At 47.5% G+C, this 13,230-nt stretch overlaps 1 protein-coding gene across 1 annotated transcript in view; it reads right to left on the minus strand.

The window, feature by feature from the left end:
- The window catches only part of MIDEAS (mitotic deacetylase associated SANT domain protein), a 69,052-nt gene extending 68,256 nt beyond the window's left edge, over nt 1-796 (minus strand). The window contains exon 1 of the mRNA XM_036844729.1: nt 482-796. The gene's annotated coding sequence lies outside the window, so the exon portion shown is untranslated. The remainder of the gene's footprint in view (nt 1-481) is intronic.
- Between the last annotated feature and the right edge of the window lie 12,434 nt (nt 797-13,230).

Raw genomic sequence — 13,230 nt, forward strand, 5'->3', positions numbered from 1 at the left:
GTCGGGCCAAGCTAAGAAAAATGGGGGGAAAGTTCCTTTAACTTCCTTCCTGCGACCTCAGCGAGGGCTACGAAGAGGAAGAGCACGCTTCCTTGGGAAGCACCGGGTGGGAACTGGGGGACCGCTGCGCCCAGCCTGTCGCGATGGGGCGCGCCGAGCGGAGGACTAGCCTCGGACGCAGGACACGGGAAGCCCCTTCCCTGCACCCCTCCGCTAGCCAACGGCGCGCGGAGCGGCCCGGCTGCAGCCCTGGCTGGTTTAAGTCCCGCGGCAAACCGCCGACTACAGGGGCGCAGCCCAGGGCCCGGATCCCGGCCGCCGAGCTCCCTCCGTGCAGCGCCCCCCGCACGCAAGCCCAGCGCAGCCGGCCCTACCCGTCCCGCCACATCCCCGCCCGCGCGGCCAAGCCCCTGCCCCGAACGTTTCCGGGCACCGCGTCGGTGCCCCGGCTGCGGAGGGGCCGCCGAGCTCCGCGGCTCACCTGCGCGCTGGATCCCGGGGCCGCTCGGAGGGGCGCGGGGCGCAGGCGAGCGCGGGGCGCAGGCGAGCACGGCCCGCAGACTCAAACTTTGTTGCTCTCGGGACGGCGCAGTCGTCACTTCCTCGCTGAGCGGGTGGCGCGGCCCGGGCCGTGACCCAGCAGCTCGCGCGGTGGCGCGCCGGGCCCTGCAGCCGCCCGCGCCCCCGGCTCTGCGCGCCCTCGGCTGCGGGGGGAAGCGGGCTGCAGTCCGCCGAGCCTGCAGCCCTCTAGGGGAGGCTCGCTCCAGCAGGGTGGTTTCCGCGCCGAAGAAGTGCGGTCGAGGCTGCTCTCAGGCTGGATCTGGAAGATGGTGTTGGGGTTCAGGGACCCAGAGCTGGGGTTCCGGGAAAAACAAAGGATGGGGAAGGAGAAAGTTTTTCAGTTTGGTGTTGCAGCTAGAAGGTCCTGTTGGAAAGCACAGTGCTCTGTGTTTGTTTTTGCTTTATTTTTGGTTTTTTTCCCACCAAATAATGCCTAAGCTGGGCCTTAAAACGCGGGTCCCCTCTTCCCACATTCCCTCAAAAGATCTGCACACTTGTCCTTCGTCATTTCCACTGATTATAAGGGCACAGGACGTTCAGCGTTTATGACTTCAGGGGGCTATTTCAGCGCCCAAGTTGGGGCTGAAAAATAGTTTCTGTTCTAATCCTCCCCCGCGATTTCCACCTCCTCCTTTACAGGCAACTCACAGGTCTCTTTGGGGCCTGATGCATTCCGTATTTCGTCACGGACCAAAAGTGACTTGGAGGGTAGGGTGGAGTCCTGACAAAAGGAGCTTCAGGCAGTAGTAATTCTGAAATTTATCGTTGCCCGAAATAAATTTGCTCACCGTATTCAAAACTACAAAAACAAAAAGCCATCTTTTTGGTTTCTGATAAATAGCAACAAAGTAGTTAAACAGCAGTCTTTCGGGAAGAATTCCTGATCCGGTAAAGCTGGAAAGAAAACGGGTTAGCCTTTGCTGTGGTTGAGGAAAAAAAAAAAAAAAAGCAGACATTTGAAACTGCAGTGGAGGGCTTTCGTAACAGAAACGTTAGCTTCATTGTAGCTTGTGAAAGCAGGGACCTTTTCAAAGGTGGTTCAAAAGCATCAGTTAAGGGTCAACAATTTTCCCTTTTTCCCCAAATACTGCTTCTACAAGCACATTGGCCAGATCACAGAATCTCCCGTTCTAATGCTTCATCTTTTTACTAAAGCACAGGAAACCACAGAGTTGAGTGAAGGCTTTGTCCAGAAAGGTGGACGTAAAATTGATAGAAAGTAACATCTGAGAAATGATCCCCAGGTCTGTGTTAATACCTAATGGGAAGCCACAAACGCAGACTTCCCCAGGAGTATGAAGATAGAAGCTCTCCTAGCAACATGAAATCCCCCACATTGCAGCCCTTTATGCACAATTATGATTTCTACTGAGACATTATTAATGGCACATTATAAATACAAAATGTATCATGTAAGAAAAATAACATTGTTTTGAGAAATAAGTGCATTATTATACTCTCAATAATTATAATTCTCTGAAGTTTTTATGACATCACACATTGTGGGCTGGTGGTGGAGGGATTGTCCATTTCAATTTTGAAATAGATAGAAGTAATTACTTAATGCATTCCGCTTAAGGCAAGCAATGCCATAATCAAGAGGAGTAGAGAGAATATGCTTCTAAAAACAATCATGTGATACTCCATATTTGCTAGGACAAGAGCAGAATATTTCTTTGTTCACAATTGTGATTCTGAATTCTCAGTCACAATTTCATGAATATTCAGTATTTCTGCATGCCCAGGAATAATTAGCAGACGATGTAAATGTTTGAAGGCCTGATATTTATGTATGCACAGACACACATTGCTTTTTCTCTGTGTAGGGTGGCATTTGCTGGAGTTCCACAAAGTGTAGAACCTGTGGTAGGCACACTTGAAGACAGCCCCCAGCTAATAGTGATCCCCTTCCTCCTGGTATTCATGCCCTATATAATTGCCTCTTCTTGAGTGTGGGCTGGACTAATTGACTCAATTCTAACAAATAGCATATGGCAGAAGTCATGTGATGTCACTGCTGAGATTAGGTTATAAAAAACCTACTGTGGCTTCCATCTTGGGTGCTCTATTTCTTTCTTTCTCTTTCTTGGATCACTCACTGTAGGGGAAGCTACCTGCCATGTCCTAAGGCAGCCCTGTAGACCGGAATCGAGACCTGCCAACAACCACATGAGTTAGCTTGGAAAGGCATACCTCCCCCTTCCCCCATGCCAATCAAGGCTTCAGATGAGACCGCCAACCCCAGCCAACAGCTGCCTCATGAGAGCCCTGGTAGCAGAGGCATCCAGCTAAGCTGCCTGGATTCCTGACCCAAAGAAAATGTAAGATGATAAATATTTGTTGTCTCAAGCTGCTATGTTTTGGAGTAATTTGTTACACAGGCATCGATAACTAATGCACAGGAAAAAGAGAAGGAAGTCATGTGGACCCGATGACAACCCCACACAGACTTCCTGCTCCCTCACCTGGAAAGCAGAACATGGAGAAAGAGGCAGGGTCCTGGACCAGATCTAAGAGTAACATGTAAATCCTAAGAACAGAAGACCCAGCCCTTACCCCTTCCGCAGAATAAGGGTCATCCTTGAATTTAAACTAGGTCAGAGGGTGTGTGTTGCTGCTCGGTCCCTGGCAGCCCTGGTATTGGATGCCATCAACCTGATAGTATGTGCAGATGTCTTTATGTCGCAAGGATTGACATCTGTCCAGGTACCCTCTTCCTCCTCCTCAGGACATCTGCCCTGATCCCCAAGGCTCTGGCACAACCAGTGACTGTGGAGTCAGGCCCTAGTCCTGGAAGGGGCGCTTGAAAGACAGAACTTCAACCCTGGCAGCCAGAAGGGATAGGTGATTTCAGTGAGGGTCCAAATGTAAGCTTGTGGTCCTACAGTCGAAGAGCAAGCTGTGAACTATCTCTGATAAGAATCACCTCCACACTGCTTGCAGGGCTACAAAGAACATTCTGTCCACGTGGTGGTTATCTTTCTCTCAGCATCATTTCCTCTCTGACTGGAGCTAATTATTTACTTTAAAAACACAAAACAAAGTTTTAGGAAGCAGGAAAGATATTATACTCCTTCATCCCTTACCAGGGCAGGCATCTACTTATGGCTGCCCGCCATGTCCACCTCCCCTCAGCCAATCCCATAGAAGCTGGCAACTGTAGAGCCCATTTCTGTTTTCCCTCCAGAGACGCTAGGCTCTCATTTTTCTCATGTACAGTGGCTGCAGCTGCTGTGTTGCCATGCTGTCATCTGGTTGCTATGACTTATGAGGTTGTGGATATGCCAGAACGTGAATCTATTAATTTAACAGGAACTGGGCTCAGCACATATATTCCTTGTTAGGTCATTTGCTTTGCTACCTAAACCACATCCAGTGTGTTCGGCAATGGGAACGTTTCCTAGAGTCTGGCTTTGCAAAAATGCTAAATGCCCTGAATTTTGAGTCTGCACAGTTTTATATTATTAAATTACTATGGGGGACATAAGACATTCTAGCAGGGGTGTGCAAAGAAATTAGCTCAGGGGAAAAAATTAAGGGAAGGGAAATAGTCAAAGTCTCTGGTCTTCATTCTCTACACATTGAGGCCCTTTCTGCAGGAGGTGTCTGTCCTAACTTCTGTAGAAACCCTGTGCTGAGCCCAGGCTGCTCACTGACAAGTCTGAGCTCTGGAACACCAGAACTAGGTGATGTGTGCCACGGTAAGAGAAACCACTGTCCTCTTCTGTGGTGCATGCAAGCAGGCATTTTTCATTCAGCCCTTCAATTAACACTTACTGAATGTCTACTAGTGGGTGTGCTAGGGATGCAAAGATGAAAAGGACAAAGTCTTTCCCTAGTGGAGAGAAAGACACATAAATTACAATGCAACATGAGAAGTATTATAATCGAGTTTTGCCTCAGGCACTATGAGCTTCCAGAGAAGGAAGCAAGTAGGTCTGTCGGGAGAGGGGCGTTATGGGTCACCACCAGTGTTTTTCTTTAAAAAAAAATTAAAAATTATCAGATGCATTGCATTAAGTAATAATAAGTATTGTTTTGTGTAGCTTTTGTTTCAGTTGTGTATAATATATGTGTATATTTGTATGGGGTCATAGTGTAAAACATATTTCCTACATGCAGGCAAAGAAGTGTGAAAGTTCTGGGTTTAGAGAGTAATAACTAACTACCATACACTGACAGCCTAGGATGGGCCAGGCCTCAAGGTGTCCCACTGGAGAGTTGAAGAGACAAGCCATGACTTAAGACAGTTTCCAGATCCTTCTGAATTCTCCTTCTTTAGTAAATCAAGGCCAAGCCTAAAGGACCAGCTCCTTGAATCCTCTCTGAACAGAGCAGAGGCCTTCCACCCAGGCCAGATAGGCCAGCTTTAAGGCAGTGAAAGAGTAGCCACCCCCTTTCTGGCCTGCCGGATGGTGGGAGGGGAAAGAGGAGAGAGAAGAGGGTCAGAAATGCATCATGCTTTTTCCTCCGCTCCAGGTCTCGGATGGAAGCAGGAAAGGCGCATTACCTAATGAGTGCACTGCAAACACGAGGTGGAGGTGCAGTTCTCACCCAGTTCCCCACTGGAATTCTGGGATGAAGCTGCCTCCAAAGTGGTTTTATACCAAAAAGAGGGCAGCTGCGTCAAAGTGAACCTGGTGGTCAAGCTGGGTAGGCAGAGCGAGTCCCTGAGGCTTAGCGCTCCTGAGTCCCCATGGTTTCCACATGGCATGACTATCACATTTAGAGCCAGCAGCCTGCTGTAGCACTGCCCTGGTGGGGCAAGGTGACCCTGCAGCAAGCTCAGGGGAGTCAGGGGTCTGCACTAGTGAGAACACAGGGGGAAATGAGCACCAAGTTGCAAAGGGGAGAAGCCAGTGCTGGGAGGTAGGGGGTGGCTCTGCTGAAGAATCCACAAGTTCATGTGCCATAACTGGTACCAGCAGGGGCCTGCACAGCCAGCAGAAAACGAGAGGATGAGGCAGCTTGGTATGGTGGTTAGGAACAAGGATTCTGGGCTGCCCACACACTGCCTGGCTTCAAGTCCCATCTCTACCACATACTGCCTGTGTGACCTTGGACAAGTTACTTAGCCTTTTTTTCCCCCAGTTTCCTTGTCTGTAAAATGAGGATAATTGTATGTACTTGATAAGGTTGTTATAAGAATTAAACTAGTTTGTAAAGCTCTTATATATGTGTTCCTTAAGTGTCAGTTAAATCAGGAAATCACTCACCAACCAAAAGGATTCTATATGGATATCATACAACTCCAAGACCTCCAAATTGGACTTTTAGTAAAAATCCCCCCAACCATCAGATCATGGGGAAAGTTGGATCAGCTATAGACTGTACATTTAAGATATGGTGTAAGTTAAAATGTTTAGCTCCTCTACACAGTCCGGCTTGGAAGATAGACATTGAGCAGCTCTTTTTTTTTTTTTTTTTAATATTTATTTATTTATTGGCTGCATTAGGTCTTAGTTGCGGCATGCGGGATCTTTTGTTGTGGTGGGCTCTTCGTTGCAGTGCTCCGGCTTCTCTCTAGTTGTGGCACGCGGGCTTAGTTGCCCCCAGGCATGTAAGATCTTAGTTCCCAGACCAGGGATCGAACCAGCGTCCCCTGCATTGGAAGGTGGATTCTTAACCACTGGACCACCAGGGAAGTCCCTGAGCAGTTGGGACTATGGTTGACAGAATAACAGTCCTCCCCAAAATGTCCATGTCCAAATCCCTAGAACCTATGAATATATTAGGTTCATGACAAAGGGGAATTAAGGTTGCTAATTAGCTAATCTTAAAATAAGATTATTCTGGATTGTCAGGGTGGGCCAATGTAATCACAAGGATCCTTAAAAGTAGAAGAGGGAGGTAGAAGAGGAATCAGTCAGAGGGAGATGTGACTACGGAAGAATGATCAGAGAGATACAAGGTTGCTGGCTTTGAAGGCGGAGAAAAGGGGTCATGAGCCAAGAAATGTAGGTGGCTTCTGGAAACTGGAAAAGAGAAGGAAACGGATTCTCTCATAGAGACTCCAGAAAGGAATGCAGCCCTACTAACACCCTGATTTTAGCCCATTAGATAAAAATCTGTGTTGCTTTAAGCTACCAATTTAGTGGTAATGTGTTACAGTAGCCATAGAAAACTCATGCAGGAGCATTTTCTAAATGTAGTATTTTCTGAGAAGTGTTTGCATCATGTATTAGATACATGTGTTACCATGTGTATGAGAAGCCCCGGTTTTCAGATTACAATTTGAGCAGGAAATCTGGCTGGGTGGGCCAGGCACAATCCCAGAATGCCAACACACGGGGAGGTTTCCAGAGTAACAGGCCGCTAGAAACTCTGAGACAGTACTTTGAAAGCACAGTTGTATACAGTCCCCTGGCTTAGGGATGAACTCCAATACGCACACTGTTTCTTGGAGCTTCTTCTCAGACTTGGTAACTGTTGGTGCTAGCAGGCCAAAATGTGGAGGCCAAACGTGGAAATGCTTAACAAAAGTAAACCAGAGTCAGCTGTCAAAAGCTGCTGTGGAAATTCTCTGTGCATTTGATGACCACACTTCCCCAGCACGGTTGTATAACCACCCAGCGTTTGTAAATGAATCTTTTCACAATGAATAGAAAAACACAAACCCAAGAGTCAAGGCAATCTACACAGCATTCATGGGATCTGGGTCAGCCAGCATGCTGAGGTTTAATCACTCTGTGCAGGTTGCTTTTTCCTGTGCATAGCTCAAAGGTTAAGCTTGCTGCACATTGGGAGGAAGTCTTGTCACAATCCTCTGCCAGTAATAAATATTGGTCCTGGGACATCGGTCTTAACATTGACGTGGGAGGTGTCATTTGAGTTCTCAGGCCAAGAAGTCACTAGACATTCATGACCCAATGCAGCCAAAAAAAATAAATTAAATTAAATAAAAGATCTAGATAAAACATGGGTTACATTGTCTCAGGTTTGGGTTTCAGTGAAAACACTTCTTTCTACTAATAAAGTTATTTGCTGTTGAAAATAAGAAAGAAAGAAAGAAAGAAGCCTGAATTCCAGGCCCAGGCTGTAGCTACCCAGCTATATGACATTGGACAAGTCACTTAGCTTAGCTTGAGGAAGCAAGATGATTTTAGGTCAAGGATGTGCATGAAATCACACAGTGAAAAAGTAATTTTCTTTTCAATTCTCTTTTTTTTAATAAATTTATTTATTTATTTTTGGCTACTTTGGTTCTTTGTTGCTGTACCCGGCTTTCTCTAGTTGCGGAGAGCGGGGGCTACTCTTTGTTGCGGTACGTGGGCTTCTCATTGCAGTGGCTTCTCTTGTTGTGGAGCACGGGCTCTAGGCGCGCGGGCTCAGTAGTTGTGGCTCACGGGCTCTAGAGCACAGGCTCAGTAGTTGGGGCGCACAGGCTTAGTTGCCCTGTGGCATGTGGGATCTTCCTGGACCAGGGCTTGAACCCCTGCACTGGCAGGCGGATTCTTAACCATTGCGCCACCAGGGAAGCCCTCAATTCTCTTTTTGTTTTTCTGATTATGCCAAAGAGAGGGTCTCAGTTTACCGCTAGTGTGTCTTTAACAGCTCATTAATATGCGCTAGTCTCCCTTTTTGCAAAGAGAGAGGTCTCAAACTCAGACACTTCACAGACAGCACTTTTCCCTGACCCATGAAGTGGGAAGAGTAATATTTCCTTCGGTTTGTTAAGAAGGGGAAGTAACATAGCACCCGAAACCCTTGGCCCAGGGCCCAGCTGGTAGATGACTTCTGATAAAGGAGAAAGGTTGACAACTTGACTCAGCACCCACCCCGGTGCAGCCCTGGCCATTCACATGTTAACTCCCACATCCTCACAATAACCCTGTGCAGTAGGCGCTGTTATTCCCACTCAGTAACCCCACGATGTAGATATTGTTCTCCTCATGTTACAGATGAGTGAGCTGAGGCTCAGAGAGGTTAAGTAACTTGCCTGGAGTCTTAGAACCAGTGGCTCCAGGTGAGATTCAAACCCCAATCTCTCCGACGTCAAAGCTCTCTTTCCCCTTCACCACATCGCCCCTCCCACCAACTTTGAAGCCAGACCTGATTACATAGGAACCACCTGGCTAGAGGTGGGGAGAGGGGGACACAGAAGGAACCCTGAATCCCTGTCTTGCTGGTGAGCATCCTCGGTCTCACTGCCAGTCTGGGACAGCCTCAGGGACCCTGGTTCCTGGTCCTGTTTTCCCAGTGTCTCCCCTGTCCCCACTTGCCCAGGGGAAAATTCTCTTCTTCATTCAGGGACTGGAGCCCTTTCATTGGCCTCTTATTTCTGTTGCTGGGTCCCCACCACCTTCTGCTGGCTTTTTCTTCTACCACCCTCTTGCCTGTTTAGACTTTGGACAATTGCCTGACATTGGACTAGTGCTGACCCTTGACCCTCTGGGGCTCACCTAGGTGTCTTGGTCTCCACCAGTCTTCTGGCTCGATGGTGACTTCCCTACAACAAAGCAATTTCTCTCACACAGTTTGTCCTCTCAGCGCCTCCACTTCCCTTTGCTCTAGTTTGTCATGAGTAGGTGTGTGGGCAGCACTTAGGCTGCTTCTCTCTCGGGCCGCTGCCAATCCATGCTTCAGGCCACCATCGGCTCTTGACTGAACAACTGGAACACACTCCAGTCTTGCTTGACTCCATTCCTTCTCCAAAGTACAGTTAAAACAGAGCCTTCTGAAGTGCCACCCGATTGTGAAACTCTCCTGCTTATCCTTCGGCATTTCTCCACTGTCCTTTGGATAAAATCTTGACCCCTTAGCCTGGCTTCAAAGACCTTTGTGAACTGGTGCCTACTGAACCCTTCAGCCTATTCTCTCTGCAGTCTTCGCTCCCTATGAGCCAGTCATGTTAACACTAGTTGCAGTCTCTGAATGCTTCTGGATGTCCTTGGCACACAGTCGGTGCACCTTTACGTGTTCCAATAGTATCCTGCATCATCTACTATTGTAATGAGGCAGAACTATTCTAGTGGAGGAGCTAGGAGCATAGGCCTTGGAGTCAAGCTATCTGGATTGAAATGCTAGGTATGCCACTTACCTGAGCTGTGTGACCTTGGGCAAGTCACTCAACCTCTCTGTGTTTCCATTTCCTCATCTGTAAGATGGAGATAGTAATAGTACCTACTAGAAGGGTTCCTGTGAGGATTACATGAAACAAGGCATGGCCAATGGCTTAGTGCAGGGTCCGGCACATAGTGAACATTCAATAAATATTAGTTATTGTTATTTCAGCACACTCCCTAATCTATTGTAAAGACCAGTCCCCTGTTTTGTCTTCCTCACTCTAAGCATCTTGAGGGCAGAGAGTGTGTGAGAGTGTGTCTCATTCACCATTAAATCTTTGGGTGCCCAGCATAGAACCTGACACATATGGTACTCAGTACGTATTTACTGAACAAATGAATGAATGAATGAATGAATGAATGTCTTGCTCCCTGGTTTAGCTAAGTCAACTTTGCCTGAACCTGATGTTCTCTTTGGATTCCCAAGACCAGTTGTCCCTGCTCTGGCCTGGGCAGGCCACAGCCCGAATCTGCCTATGGCAGCTCTAAATAAGTGGTGTCAATCAAGTTAGAAATACCCCCAGGTAGGGTAGAAGGAAACTCTCTCACACTGTTTGTCCTCTCAGCACCTCCACCTCCCTTTGCTCTAGTTTGTCATGATGAGGTGTGGGCAGCACCCAAACAGAGCAGGACATGCCTTCATGCCTTCAATGAGGGTTTGCTGGGCCACGCCCTATTGGGTACTGAGGATACGGGGGGGCAGGGGGGAGGTGGTAGGGTATGAGACCTGCCTTCAGGAGCTTCCTGAGGGGTGGCCGGGTCCAGATCTGGCTGGCCAGACAAGGAGGTGGGCAGTTCTATCGCAGGGTGCACTCAGCAGACGTCAGGATCTAACCTAGCCGCATGACTGGGAGCCAGGGCGTGAATGCAAGACCGGGAAATCTGGTTCCTAGGATTTGGAGCAAGTCAAATTAGGGCAGCAGGTTAGCCACACTGAGAAGAGGCAGAGTTGAGACCAGCAAAGGTCGGAGTCCAGCAGGTGAAGCCTAGCACCAGCATGGAGGCTTTTATCTGCTTGTTCTCTATTGTTTTCTTCTTCTCTCCAGGAAGGAGGCTGAAGACAAAGAGAAAGCCACTCAAGATTTCTCACCCCAAAAGTAAGGGTGAATAAAGGAGCAGCAACAGCCACAGGCCTGTATTCAAAAGCAGCTTTGGGTCTCCTGTCAAGACGTGCCTCAGGAAGGCAGCAGCTGTGGGGTTGGATGGTCCGGCCTGCTTCTGGGCTAGCTGCTGGATGCATGGCAATGTGAGAATACTGAGGACTAGGGCATGAGGCCTGGAGCCTGCTCTAAAGCAGCTGTGTGGCCTTGCATAAGTCACTCTATCTCTTGGGCCTCCATTTCTCCACTTAGAAAAGGAAGGTTGGGACAATGTTAAGGATTTCCAACCATCATATCTAAAGACTTCTTTTTCAAAGCAAAAAATTTCAAAGACTCCACGGGATGGCAGTGATCATTTTGGTATCTGCTGATCAAAAGAAAATGCAAAATAATAAAAACAATCACTTTTATATCTTTTAAAGGAATTTGCATTTTATCAATCACAAGAGCATCTGCTGTCATTTACAAAAATTAGGGGTGCAATATCCTTAAAGGCCCAGAGTCGCATCTTTCATGAAGAGCTTCTACCCAAACCCACCAGCAGAGCTTTCATCTTCCTTAAGACTCGTAGAAGTTAGTCACCTATACCTCTGACTTGAAAAATGTGAGGGACACCACAGCACTGGGCAAGTGTTTTTCAAACTTTTACTTATTATAAAGTCCATCAATGATGCTAACATGGTGGAACAAAAATTGAAAGCAGAGGTGATGGGTGACATTTGTCACTTTTTGGCTGCCCAGCTTCAGAATCCCTCCCCAGGTGTGTAGAAGACTCCATCTTAAGTCCTAGTGGAAGTTAGAACCCACCGCTCACCTCTCACTACAGAGACTGAAAACGCCAGACACTTGCTTCCCAGCCTCTTTTATAGGCAGGACTTAGACATGTGACCTGGACTCAGCCAATCAGGTGCAGTGCCCTGGACTCTGAATAAGAGACCACAGGGCGAGCCCCTCAGATAACCTTGTTGCAGTGGGGTGGCAGCAGCTGTGGCAGCCATGTCCAGATCCCAGGGCATCAGCAGCAGCAGGGTCATCACTCAGGCTCTGACCATGGTCGTGGCACAAGCTTACCAGGGTTCTGAGGCCAGGGCAGGACTCTCTGGATAGCTTCTGTGCCACCATTTTGGCCATGCTCCTGGCTGTTTCCCAGCATCCTTGGTCTCATTCATGCCGTGAGCCTGCCTCTCTCGCCTTCCCAGATTCCGTGGGCTACTCAACATCCTTCCCATGAATTCCTCTTCTGCTTAACTCATCCAGAGTCAGTTCCTGTTGCATTTTAAAGTCACAGCCCTGGCCAATTCACAGTCATATGTCAGTCTAGGCATCCAACTTACTTTTGTATTTTGCTTCGGTCACACAGTTCTGAGAAAATTCTGATCATACAGGTGGATGATGTCTTAGTCCATTCAGGCTGCTATAACAAAATACCATAGACTGGGTGGCTTACAAACAACAGAAATTAATGTCTCTGGAGACTGGAAGTCCAAGATCGGAGTGCCAGCATGGTTGGGTGAGGACCCTCTTCTGAGCTGCAGGCTGGCAGAAGAAGCTAGTGAGATCTGTGGGGCCTCTTTTATAAGGGCACAGATCTCAATCATTAGGGCTTTAGCCTCATGACCTAATCACTCCCAAAGGCCCCATCTCCTAATACCATCACCTTGGGAATTAAGATTTCAACATATGAATTTTGTGGGCAAACAAACATTCAGACCGTAGCAGATGGTTATAAATAATAGCAATAAACACCATTACATAGCACCCACCATATGCCAGGCCCTATTCTAATCATTTTAACATATATTAACTCACTTAACAGACCTTCGAGGTGGGTCTGTTAAAATTAAATTTCCCCTTTTACAGATGAGAAACTGAGGTACCAAGGAGTGGCGTAATTGGCCCAAGGTCAAGGTTTTAAATCAAGGCAGTCCTGCACCAGGGTTTGTGCGCTTAACTCCTGCTAACGGTGTTTTTTCAGTTTGTCTTTTGAGATTAGAAAAGTCTTCAATTAAACCACTTTAGAAGCTAGGAAGAGAAGTGAAAAGTTTTGTTTCAAAGTTGAATGAGTAACTGTCAAAATATCCAACAACTGCTCTTCATCCTCATTGTAAACATAAAAGTCAGGCAATAAACAACTAAAACTTACAGCACGTACTAAACAAACAAGGCAGTTTTATCACTCTGTATTCACTGTTACAAGCCTGGTGGTTTATGGAGCCTCGTGGATCCAGTGCAGGAAGTACTCAGTTCTTCATTGCTCTGACTTTGTAAGCAGACGTGCCCAGGCTGGCGCAAGGCACACCCACTATCAGGGCCGGGCTGTGCTCAGAGACGGCAGGAGGAGCTTGTGCCAAAGTCCACACAAAACTGAGTTTACTAAAAAAATATCACATTGATGGAGGTATGTCACAGGGCACAAGAGTCAAACGAAAGAGCTCCCAATGGCCAAAGCTGGAACAATTTGAGGAACAAAATTAAGTAGCATCAAATTATAATCCAAAATATAA

The sequence above is a fragment of the Balaenoptera musculus genome, chromosome 2 (assembly GCF_009873245.2).
Source record: "Balaenoptera musculus isolate JJ_BM4_2016_0621 chromosome 2, mBalMus1.pri.v3, whole genome shotgun sequence".
Taxonomy (NCBI): domain Eukaryota; kingdom Metazoa; phylum Chordata; class Mammalia; order Artiodactyla; family Balaenopteridae; genus Balaenoptera; species Balaenoptera musculus.